The sequence below is a fragment of the Myotis brandtii genome, unplaced genomic scaffold, assembly GCF_000412655.1.
Source record: "Myotis brandtii unplaced genomic scaffold, ASM41265v1 scaffold355, whole genome shotgun sequence".
NCBI classification, from domain to species: domain Eukaryota; kingdom Metazoa; phylum Chordata; class Mammalia; order Chiroptera; family Vespertilionidae; genus Myotis; species Myotis brandtii.
In genome coordinates this window covers 115,966-126,672 of record NW_005363642.1, presented here as the reverse complement: position 1 = coordinate 126,672, position 10,707 = coordinate 115,966, and the positions used below count along the sequence as shown (strand labels likewise).

At 47.5% G+C, this 10,707-nt stretch overlaps 1 protein-coding gene across 1 annotated transcript in view; it reads left to right on the top strand.

The window, feature by feature from the left end:
* SNX29 (sorting nexin 29) overlaps positions 1-10,707 on the top strand; it is a 353,151-nt gene that overhangs the window by 252,090 nt on the left and 90,354 nt on the right. The gene's annotated exons all lie outside the window — the stretch shown is intronic.

The window sequence follows — 10,707 nt, the reverse complement described above, 5'->3', positions numbered from 1 at the left end:
ATATTTGTATTTATATAGCTGTATCTATACATAGATCGTATCTCTGTATCTTGGTTCAAGTGTGCTTTACTTTGATATAAAAACCCAACAAAGATAGTCTAAGAAACAATACTATAGACTCACCTCATTTGTACACAGATGCATAAAAATTCTAGAAAGATATTACCCAATCAAATTCAGTCACACATTAAAGGAACAATCCATATAAAAGTAGGATTTATATAGGATTTCAAGGATAGCTTAGTATGTTAGGAAATTCATCAAGTCAGCTCATTTATAGATCAAAAGAAAAAAACCAGACATTGATCTTGATGGGTACTGAAAAGCCATTTGATAATATTGATCATTGATATGTGATAAAAATATTCTTTATAAATGATGAATAAAGATACTTCTTTGATATGATAAAGTTGTTTATTTCAAAAAATCAGAAACCATTAATTATCCCCATACTCAATGGGAAAGCTGGGAGGCTAGTTTCTGATTACATAACTGGTATATAAAATACATATAGGTGTGTGTATATGGTGGTCACATGGTGGTGTTTATTACAAGTCACTTATGTTTGCATGTGTACACACATCTGAGAATACAGTCGTACCTTCCAGTTACTGTCAGACCCACTTGCATGTGTTTATTGTTAGCTGCCAGAGAGTGAAATGTTGAATTCCACCGCAGAAGGAGCAGTGGGTGGGTGTAGAGCAAGCATGTCAAACTCAAAGGCTAACACGGGCCAAATAAATGAGGCATGTGGCCTGTGGGCCTCGAGTTTGACATTCTTGGTGTAGAGATTTCTGTGCTTCTGTGATTCCCTAACCCTGGGAGCAGTAGAATTGATTGTTATCATCAACGAGCTGAGATGTTGAGGCTGAAGCACAGATGTTCCTTCAGTGGAACATACCATTCCAGATAGATTTTTCTTTATTTTGGTTGTAAAGTGAGGTTCTGTCAGTGATCTTTCATGTGTGAATATTATTAGCATTTCATTGCAGCAAGACTTTTGCGGGACCCTCTCTGTTAGCATTAATCGAGCTCTTTACAGTGTTTTGTGTGATGCTTGTTTTGTCATTCTATGAATGAGTTGGCTTTTGCCAAGAAAGGGTTGTAAACACGTGTTGGAATGGAGTAATGAAAGAGTGTGAGGGAGAAGTTGATATACTTCTCTTTCCATTTCAGAAGAAGAAACATCTCAATGTAAATAACATGATTACTTAAAGTACCCCAATATTTGAATTACTTTTGTGATTCATCCCAATCAAAAGGGAGTTCCTGAACATTCTTTTCTATGTGTCTCTCAAAGCATTAAAACCACCTCATCCGCCCGGCCGGCGTGGCTCAGTGGTTGAGCATTGACCTATGAACCAAGAGGTCACGGTTCTATTCTCGGTCAGGGCACATGCTCTATCCCCAGTGTGGGACTTGTAGGAGGTGGCCAATCAATGATTATCTCTCATTGTTGATGTTTCTATCTCTCTCTCCCTTTCCCTTCCTCTCTGAAATCAATAAAAAATATATTTAAAAAAATTTACCTCACCCATTTGCACACAAACCCTGAACACTACCCATTCATGCTCAGTGACCCAGCATCTCGCATCTGGACAGCTCAGAACCCAAAGTCAACATGAAGCCATCATTTATTAGCTGGGGAGCGTCAGGAGCCAAGGACTGGAGGTAGAAAGATTGTTCTTGACACCCTGTGATGGTTAACTTTTGGAAACGAGTGGCAGGAGTAGGTTAATCTGGCAGGGGAGAAACGTTAGTATAAACACACTAATTATAAACCAGCTACTGTAGTACCAGCGGCCAGCTGTGGGTGCACACTTTTATTTCCAGGCACCATGCTAAGGCTTTTACAGAGATGGACTGCCAGTCCTCAGCAGCATCCTGTGAGGAAGATACTGCTCACAGATGGCGTTTTGAGAAGTTAAGTAACTTGCCCCAGAGTTTCCAGCTGGTCAGCAGCAGAGCTGGTTTCAAATCAGCCAGGCCCTCTACACCCGAGCTCAGACTCATAACCCTGCTCTGCTCCAGAAGGCGAGCTCATCGAGGAAATGAAAGGTGGACTGGACAGCAGAGAAGGCTCGTCATGGTTAAAAGAATGACTGGAAGGAGCCGAGGGGAAAGCCAGCCATAGATAACAGCTTTGAAACTGCTGGGCCCCTCTCACACCCTTAGTTATTACAGAAGAAGGGGATGGAGGTGTCTTGTATGGTTGGAATTACCTGCTTCTGAAGCAAATTCTGATAGAACACCAGCTGGGAGTTCCTTGGGAACTGGGAGCATTATCTTTTTAATTGTATATTCATTGCCTGACACAGCTCCTGCATATGTTGGGAGCCCCATAAATATTGAAGGGAGTGACAGTCTATTGAATGGATTCAGCTGTTCAGAGTCATGGTTAAAGAGTGACAGGTGTGACTCTGGAACCCCGGATTGAAAGTGAGTTGTGCCATGGCCTCACCAGGGCTCAGCACAGCCTGGTGGGAGGGATTAGGTATCTAATAGGAGGAAACATGGTTCTTTAGAGGAGGCAAACTTTTTCTGGCTCTCAGTGTTAGGGGAAAGTTTAGTTTGCAGAGCCTGGAGAGGACATTGAGTAACAGAGAGATGGATGCTTCCAACTCACTTAGCACATACTTATTTAGTGCCTTCCAGGTGCCCAGCCTTTAGCTTCCTTTCTCCACCTGCAGTGGCTTCCCTACCCTGGGAGATGCTTCTGGGATATGAGCCACAAAAAGTGTGAGGTCATAGGAGACGCCCCTCAAATGGCATTTACCTCTCTAGGTGGAGTTCTTTCTTTGACTGCAAAGGCATTGATGGTTCATCTATGAATAGCATTTGCTCTTTGTTACCCAAGTCTGGTCCTGGGTTATAAGGATGAACCAGACACCATGCCTGTCTTCAGCGAGCTCCCAGCTCTCAGGGGTTAAGTAGATGTGTCCGTTATGATCCTCAGGAAGCAGGGTGAGGTGCAGACATAGTTATGTCTGCCTCCTGGGGTCTTAGCGCCATGTCTGTAACAGCAGTTCTGCAGAGGTAGTGCACTTAGCTGGAGCTTCTAGAATGTCCCTCCCTTTTTCTTTGGGATTGTTAGTAACGACACTTGGAATTTCTTTTGTGAAGTTCTCCCTCTTGTAGCTCTAGATATCAGAGAAAATGGATTTGTTGTTACCGTGGGTTTTGAAGATAAAAGTTATTGGGCACTCCAGGATAGATCTGTTCTAAGATTTTTTTTACCTTTTTAAGCACAGTTCCTTTGATTTAGACTCACCTCCAGAGATTTTTCTGTTCTTTCCCAGCAATAGCCGTCAAGAAGAATGCAAAATATGGGCAGCCTTTGGCCTGCCATCCTGCATCTCTTTGCTGCCGCCTTCTGCAGCCTAGTGGCTTAGAGGGCACATGATAACCCTGCATCAGACAGACCGAGGTCAGTTCATCACTTACTGCCACGTGTTACTGGGCAGGCCACGTGACTTCTCTACACCTCAGTTTTCCCGTCAGTAAAAGGTAGCCAATAGCACAAACTTGTAGGGTGGCTGTGAGAATTAAGTAGAGAGCATCTGGCTCAGTGCTTATGGTGGACAGGAGATACCGTGTACCTTCCTGCCTCCCTTCTGATCTCCTTGGGAGGAATGCCCTCCCCACCATTGCTTGCTGCCTTGGTGGAGGAGTGAGTCTGAGTTCCCTGCCCTCCTTTGGCCCAGGAGTGGCCGTGTGACCTGTGCCAGGGACTTCTGTAAGGAGAGCAGAGATGCTTGGGAGGCTCCTGGGCTCAGCCGGTTCCTGTGCTGAACCTGCCGGAGCTGCCCAGGATTCAGCCCTTCTCTGAGCCCAATGCTCTCACTTTCCTGACTGGCACAGCGAGTCCTTTTTAGCTTAGGAGGGAAGTGTTTCTGTTACCTCCAAAGCCCACTGGCTCATCTGTGGCTTGTGATCGGCAGATGTCATTTCCTTCATTCCCTTTCCATCCTTGCTTACCAGGGCTGCTTTGTCCTGCCTTCTTCATCCCTCCACACACCCAGCGCGCCCCCCCGTCCTGCTTTGCCCCTGCTGTGTGCTCACCTTGGGCCTATCTTCATGCTGTCAGTCCACCCTCTGCAGACAGATCTTGACTTCCTCCCAGGTGGTGGGACTCAGCTAAACTGTTGATTGATTTTTCAAATTTTAGGATACTTATCATTTACCCTGTGAGTGTATTTAGTCCCTGAATTTTTGCTCAGGGGTGACGTAAATGGTATATTAGCAATGTTTATTCTCATTATGATGGCAGAGTTACTATTAATGGAAAAGTAAGCTTCAGCATCAAGCTCATAAAAAATACATTCATAATCACACACTGTAGATAACGGAATGTGATCATCATTTTAATAAAATGTGAAAGTTCCCAAGCAACCGGGGCCTTGGGAGCAGTTACACCGCCAGCACTTGCTTTGTAATTGGCACCAGTGGGTTCCAACACTCTTGATGCATCTGAGAGTCATTTTTGTGCAAAAGAAGATGGGCTTTAAATAAAATACCAGATTCAGGATGAAGGCTCTGAGTGAGATCAAATTAAACTGATACTCTAAAGTGAGATGTGAGCTTGTTTTTATTTATTCCTTTAATTGCATCATGCTGAGTGATGGAAGCCAGGCTCTGACCTCGTGTCAGGGGAGAAAGGTCTTCTCGCCCGGCAAACAGCATCTACGTGCTTGCTAGGATGAGTGAAAACTGATGAGGAGGTCTCTTTTCTAGAGGGCTAGCTGTAATTCTCACTGAAGCTTGAGTAACCAACAAGGCTAAACCTCCAAGGAATTCTTAAACTCTTTTTATTATGGAAAAGTCGAAAATGTAGAAAAATGGAAGAGTGATAGATGTGGCTTCTGGAACCCCATATGGAAAGTGAGTTGTACCATCATGGCTCAGAGCACCCTGCTGGGAGGGATTAAGTTCTAATAGGAGGAAACATGGGCTCTTTAGAGGAGGGAAACGTTATGATGTGCATTAAGCTCACAGGGTCAATGACAAGGGCCCTAAAATTTGAAAAACCTATCAGCAGCTAGCTGAGTCCTTCCTGCCACCTGGGAGGAAGTGAAGGTCTGTCGCAGAGGGAGGACTGGCAGTGTTGAAGCACAGGCCAAGGAGAGCACAGCAGGGGTAGAGCAAGACGTGGGGCAGAATAGGAAGGCGGGCCCAGTGGGCCTCCACCGGCCCGTACCTGGTGTCAGCAGTTAGTAACTTCGAGCCAGTCTTGCTTCATCTTGGTCCTGGCCCACTGCTCAGTCTCTCCTGGTATTTTGAAGCAAATCCAAGATTTCACATTATTTCATTTCTAAGTATTTCAGGATATCTCTGTAAAAGATAAGAGCTCTTTGAAAAAAACAACCCCCCCGCCCAAAAAAAATCATTAAAAAGCCTTATAAAGGAGGCCCATTCCTGTTCCAGTGAATCTCCAATGGAGTATCAGTGAGGGACACTTTTTACAGCATCTTTCAGGGGCCCCTTGCTCACCGCTCGCCTTCCTCACTGCTCCAGCCTTAGCATCTAATTCAGGGGTCCTCAAACTTTTTAAACAGGGGGCCAGTTCACTGTCCCTCAGACCGTTGGAGGGCCGGACTATAGTTTAAAAAACAACTATGAACAAATTCCTATGCACACTGCACATATCTTATTTTGAAGTAAAAAAACAAAACGGGAACAAATACAATATTTGTATTTGCATGTGGCCCGTGGGCCGTAGTTTGAGGACCCCTGAATTCTAATTCATGCAAGGTGACCAGGCCCAGGGTTGTTTTTTTTTTGCCTCTTAGTTCTGCTCTTTGCTGGACTTTATACATTGACTCCAGTTAATATCAGCCATATCCACACTGGCCTTTGGGAGTTTGGCTAAAAGGAGGTGTGACCACAGCTTGCAGGGTCTCCCCAGCATGGAGGGTGCCAGGCCTCCTATGGGTCCTCGTTCAGGGGCGAACTAGTTCCCTAATGACAGGTTCCCATGGAGAAGAGCAGGCTGTCTCTACAAGGGACTCCATCAGTGTTTTAAAAAACATTTATATTAGACATACCTCAAATATATGTACCATAGACAGAGGAATATGATGAGCTTCCGTGTACTTGTCACCCAACTGCAGCAGCTGTCAGCTCAGGGCTGGGCTTGCTCCGTCCAGGCATCCTCCTACCCTCCTGGCTTCTTACAGCATTTTGAAAACATTGATTTCATCCCCAGATATTTTGGAATATCTCTCTAATAATGTCTAAGAACCCCATTTTCTAAAAAATGCCTTATAATATCAGTATCTTACCTAGAAATTAGCACTAATTCCTTAATATCATCAAATATCTGGTGAGTGTTCAAATTTGCACTTCACACAAATGTTTGAATACGTTTCTAAATGGGGTCTATCCGCATGTTGTGATTGGTCAACTGACCTCTTAAGTCTATTAATCTCTCATTAAAGTCTCCAGGTTCTCCCATTAAAACTTTCTCCCCTCCCTCTCTTCTTTACTATAATCCATTAGTTGAAGAAACTGGGTTGCTGGTTCTGGAGAATTTCCCACCAGTGTTTTTTGAGGGTCTGTTTTGTACATGGTACTCTGTGACCCATGAGGCTTTTGGTGACGTCTATCTATACTAATAAAGAGCTAATATGCTAATGGTCGATATGCTGTAACGGGTAATGACCAGGTCATTAGCATATTAGCTGGGGTGTTGCTCTGGAGATAGGGCGGGAGCGGGGAGGCACCCAGAGAAGGCGAGATCAGCCCTACATGACTGGAGGGACGGAGGGCGGGGCTTGAAGCAGCCAGAGAAGGCCAGAGGGTTTGGGGGCTGGGCCAGGCGCACTGGAGCTCTGCAATGGAGAGGTTCAGTGTCAAGGCAGGGTGGCGCCAAATCGTGTGCTGGGCGCCTAGTTTAAAAATAAGCAACCATCAGACACGACGGTGATGGTGAAGGTAGTTAGCGTAAGTTGAGGGCTTATTCCGTTTCTGGGTCCTGCGCTACTTGTGTTACATGGGCTTGTCTAACTTAACATCGCTGCATCCTTTCGGATGGTAAGTCGTCTGCCCAGGATCACAGGGCTCGCGTGGGGAACCAGGATGGCACCTGGCTGGCTGGCTGGCTCTGGAGTCTGCACTCTTTCTTTATGGTTCTTCCTGGCTGGCCTTCCTGCTGGCTTTAACTTTCAACTCCAGGAGGAACCAGGACTATGAAAGCAGTGACATGCATACTAGCTATGAGCTTGTCAAATCCAAGGGAATTATCACAGGGATAAGGAGGGATAATAGAAATAAATTCTAGCCAACAGACACAGTACCAGGCGTAAGCCATATTGCTGTAAACACACCTGAGCGCTTGCCCAGGTGGCAGGCCTGTGCCCATGGGATGCCCCCACTCTGTTCCTGTGTGCTCAGGTGACCTGCCCAGTGCAGCAGAAGAGAAGGTTCCCCCGGTGGCAGTGCCCCCTTGTCCCCAGGCAGGTCTGTCTTTCCTCTGTCCCCTTGGCCTTTCTTTGCCGTTGCACAAGGTAGGGCAGGCGCAGCTGCTGGTGACCCCTGCTCCTGTGAGGGACCTTTAACATTTGTCCCCGCCCACCTTCTGATTTTTATTGTGAACCTGGGGCCTCTTGTTTTCCAGTTCATGGTGGGGCTGCACCCTCTGTTGATGGTGCTGTTTGCTCGGTGTCACCAGCCTGTGTTCTGCTCAGCCTCTATTTCTATTACAGCCTCAGTTCCAGTTGTGTGTCTGAACTGGGAGTTTGAGAACCAGCAGATGACCTTCCTGCTGGGAGAGACACTGGGAAGACGTCCCAGGCCTTGTTTAGGGCGATAGATAAAAATTTTGTTAATTATGGTGGCTGGTTTTCTGCGTCTCAGACTCACACTATTTGGGGCCTGTTTTATATTTGCTTTCCTCCTAAAGGCAGGAAGTGTCTTCTTGAAGCTACCTCTGGGCCCGCAGAAGGAGTCACCTGATCTCGATGGGAGGGGTATGGGAGACTGTCCTCGGGGGGTTGGGCGCAGTATTCAGGCTGCGGCAGGTGAAGGGACAGGGTGCCGTGTGCCACATGAGCCTACCCCACCAGGGAATCTAGCAGGTATCACTAGAAATGCGGGTCTGGGAGGCAGATTGATGAAGGTCCAGTCGACCTGGGCATTTTCCTGCTCAACATTCTCTAGGGGCTCACCTTGCCCTTAGGTTCATTCAAACATCACACATTTTTTTTATGTTAACATTAGACCCTGTATGTTCTGGCTCTTGCCTTCTCCTCAGTCATACTTCCCAGCGCACGTGGAACCATACAGGTTCTCACTCATCTCCGGAGCCGTCACAGGTGTTTCCACCCGGAACCCTTTCCTTTCTCCTCATCCCTCCCCTCCCCATGTTTCCTGCAGGTTCTCCTTTTATTAGCAGCATCCATTCGCCATTCCTCTTAGACCAGGGGTGGGCAGACTTTTTGACTTGAGGGCCACAATGGGTTCTTAAAGTGGACCGGAGGGCCGGAACAAAAGCATGGATGGAGTGTTTGTGTGAACTAATATAAATTCAGAGTAAACATCATTACATAAAAGGGTACGGTCTTTTTTTTTTTTTAGTTTTGTTCATTTCAAACAGGCCGGATCCGGCCCGAGGGCCGTAGTTTGCCCACGGCTGTCTTAGAGCCTTTCCTCTTTCAGGTGCTTCAGTCAGCGTTTCCTTTCCTGCAGTGGTGCAGTTGGAAAGTTTCCTCTTTCCTTTGCCCTTCCTCTCTGAGTGTCCCTCACAGGCACCGTGGGCGGCCACACCTCCCACCCCTGCGCTCTCGGCCATCTGACAGCGCTTCCCTCTCAGTTCCCACCTGTTCAGGAAGACACGGCTCTGTGGGTCGAGTCAGCGACGCCAGGAGACTTCTGTTTCCTGCACAGCCTCTGCAGCTCGGTCCTGAGGGACACGCCTGGGGACTTCCAGTGGGAATGCTTGGTGGCAGTTGGCTGGGCTGTAATTGGGAAACACCTTGTGAAGAGCGTTGCCTGAGGGCGCGCTGTCATTTCAGAAATGGTCCTTGATATGTGATAGTCAGACTTGGGACATTGCTTCTCCTAGCTTGATGCTCTTGTTTGTTTTATCTGAAGGGGCCACATCTTCCGTCGCCTACCTGTTCTCCTCCACTGAGAGGCTGGCGCAAAGCACAGTGGCTCTGCTGATAGGTTTGCAAAAGCCAGAGGTGCGCTGACCTGGTCCAAGCTTGTGTAAGAATCACGCTAATATCCACCTGAGCATCTTTCTTGAGTGGAATAAGTTGAAATGTTCCCCCCAGTGTCTCACCTAGTAACAAATGAATGAGTTGTGACATACAAATTATACAGCTGATACCATTTAATAAGCACTTACTGAGTGCCACAGCCCGTCTGGGGCGTCCCATGCATCCTCTCACTTAACCCTCACAACAGCAGGCCGGGAGCCCGGAGCTCAGAAAGACTGGGTAGGATATCCCAGCCACCCCTGGGGAGGCGAGGAGGGTGCTGTCAGCTGGCTCTGATGCAGCCGTGGCTGGGGTCCTCCACCTCGCTGTGCAGACAGTTCCTTCGTTTGCAAAGGTGTCACCGAGATTTGATGGCCCTCCTTGGAGGTTAAGCTCACCATTTCTGTTTCCTGACACATTATGTGACTCTCGCTGCGGAATACTTTTCTAATGCTCGAAATAGACCAGAGAATGGGCTTGGAGCAGCACTGAGGTTTTGTCGCTTCTCCTGGCTTATTACAGTGCAAATTAAATGAATTACGTAGCTCAGCTAATAACTTGCTTTGGTCCAATAGCTCTGTAGAAAGAAGTTGAATATTTTTATCAATCCACTCTGGAGGCATGTTTGACTGGATTAAAAAAATAGAAAGCAGGAAGAATCCTTTTTAATAATTAATTTGGAGCCGTTCTGTTCTTTTGGGCAGGTATCTTTCTCAGTAATGTCAAGCTGGCTACTTTGGGTTTGTTCAGCCGTACCCTGGGCCAGGCGTTTCTCTGAGCCCTCAATTGATCTTTGATCCTTATAGTCCCTCGATGTGATGGTACTGCTCTCATCCCTGTTGTGTAGAGGACACTGAGGCAGGGTGAGGGGGTGATGTTTAGGGTCACATAAATAATAGGTGGCAGAGCTGGGTGGGAAACTCCAGACCTGACCTCACAGCCACTCTCTGTGGAAAAGAACCTTAAATTTAAACTACAGGAGAGGGCGGCGTCCCCACGCTGGCCAGGGTAGGAGGGCCTCAGTCTTGGCCTGAGGTGTGTGCCCTGGTCCCGTGACCTAGTCTCTGCAAGCCTCAGTTGTCCTCAGCTGTAGCCTGGGAATAGTCATTTCTGGTGTCATTCAGGCTGAAAGTGGAGGAGCACACTGAATGCACTGCTTCCTGCCACAGCCTCTTCTCCTTGGTGGTGTGCGGGCTCTGGAGAAGGGCTCTCTTGTCTTACTTACCTGCTGGGGACAGATGTGTGCCTCCTGAGTGGAACAGCCTGGAGCCCCACCAGGCTGGGCGTAGCTACAAGACAGGCAGGGCGTAGTCTCCTTGTGGGCCTTGGCCTCCGATGGGCTGAGAGCGGCCTGTTGTGCTCACTTAGGGAGAGTGGGTCATCCTGGTTTCTGAGGGCGCCTCTCCCCCCGAGGCCAGGGAAGTCCAGATCCCACCCTCTGTGCAGGAGTCTGTACAGCTTCGGGTTCATGTTGCAGCCAGCACCACCGCGAAAGTGTCATCTCTGC